The sequence below is a fragment of the Saccopteryx bilineata genome, chromosome 3 (genome assembly GCF_036850765.1).
Source record: "Saccopteryx bilineata isolate mSacBil1 chromosome 3, mSacBil1_pri_phased_curated, whole genome shotgun sequence".
Lineage (NCBI taxonomy): Eukaryota > Metazoa > Chordata > Mammalia > Chiroptera > Emballonuridae > Saccopteryx > Saccopteryx bilineata.
The window spans coordinates 34,243,039-34,244,579 of NC_089492.1; the positions used below are offsets into that span (position 1 = coordinate 34,243,039).

At 34.0% G+C, this 1,541-nt stretch overlaps 1 pseudogene; it reads left to right on the plus strand.

Moving 5' to 3' along the window:
* Nucleotides 1-666: 666 nt before the first annotated feature.
* On the plus strand, nt 667-1,258 carry LOC136328493 (myosin regulatory light polypeptide 9 pseudogene; annotated as a pseudogene).
* Nucleotides 1,259-1,541: the final 283 nt, after the last annotated feature.

The window sequence follows — 1,541 nt, forward strand, 5'->3', positions numbered from 1 at the left end:
TATTCTAAACCTACTCTAAGAGACCTCAAAAATAATACACTAAAGGATCAAACAGATCCAATCTAATTAAAGTTACCACCATAACAAAGTTCAACACTCTTTAAAGGTTTACAAAAAAAACTATCAACAACATGATTCACAATGTCTACCATTTCATAAAAATTAGTAGACTTATAAAGAAGCAGGAAAACATAACCCATAATCAGGAGAAAAATCAATGAATAGAAACAGACCAAGAAATGACAGAGTTGATGAATTTAGTAGAAAAGGATATTAAAACAAATATTTATATATGCTCAATGATAAAGAAAGTAAAGGCATATAATGAGAGAAATGAAAGATATACAAAATTTTATAAAATTTTGAAATGAAAGAATTTTACAAAATAAAATTCAGGAGATTTAAAACATAGAATGTCTAAAATGAAAATTTTATTAAATGGGATTAATAGCAGATTAGATATTACCAAAAAAAAAAATACTGAACTTGAAGACATAATAATAGAAGCTATCCAAACTGAAGCACAGAAAGTAAAGTTCAAGATGTGCATTGTAGGATTTTAGTGGCTCTGGTTGTAGGAAGGTGGAGATAGTGGCAGCAAGAGCAGCAAGAAGGGTCACTGAAGAAGTTGGATTCCTGTGGCTGTGCAGGGATCTAACCACCACCATGTCAAGCAAAAAGGCAAAGACCAAAATCATCAAGAAAGTCCCTCAGCATGCAACATCCAGTGTGTTTGCTATGTTTGACTAGTCACAGATTTAGGATTTTAAAGAGGTCTTCAACATGATTGATCAGAACAGAGATGGTTTCAATGACAAGGAAAAGTTACACAATATGCTTGCCTCCTAGGGGAAAAATCCAACCAACGAGTATCTAGATGCCATGATGAATGAAGTGCCAGGTCTCATAAATTTCACAGATTCTTCACGATGTTTGGTGAAAAGTTAAATGGCACAAATCCAGAAGATATCATCATAAATGCTTTTGCCTGTTTTCATGAAGAAGCAACAGGCACCTTTCAGGAAGATTACCTGAGAGAGCTGTTGACAACAGTAGGAGATCAGTTTACAAAGAGGAAGGAGATGAGCTGTACAGAGAAGCACTTATTTACAAAAAGGGAAATTGCAATTACAATGAATTCATGTGCATCCTTAAACATGGAGCAAAAGACAAAGATGACTGAAAAGAACTCCAAATTCCAGCCAAATGTTTCCTGTCACCACTTTGGGTATTTCCGAGACCTTCTCTTAGAGCCTATGGCATGGCCTAGCTTTACAGCTTTGCATTTCTTGTAGTACTTATTCTCAGCCATTTTGGGCACAGGCATCTCTATAATAGACTGGAAATGGGACTTTTTGTAATTTTCAGAATAGAAAATAGGGTAAGTTAGCTTACCTCCCCTCTTTTTCTAATAACTGCTATCTGCACAGTCAATATTTTTTTTTTCAGTGAAAGTTATTCACTCAATTTTTTTCTGAACCATAATTAAACTTTATGATAAAACCTTTTAAAAAAATATGTATATTGTGCCTGACCTGTGA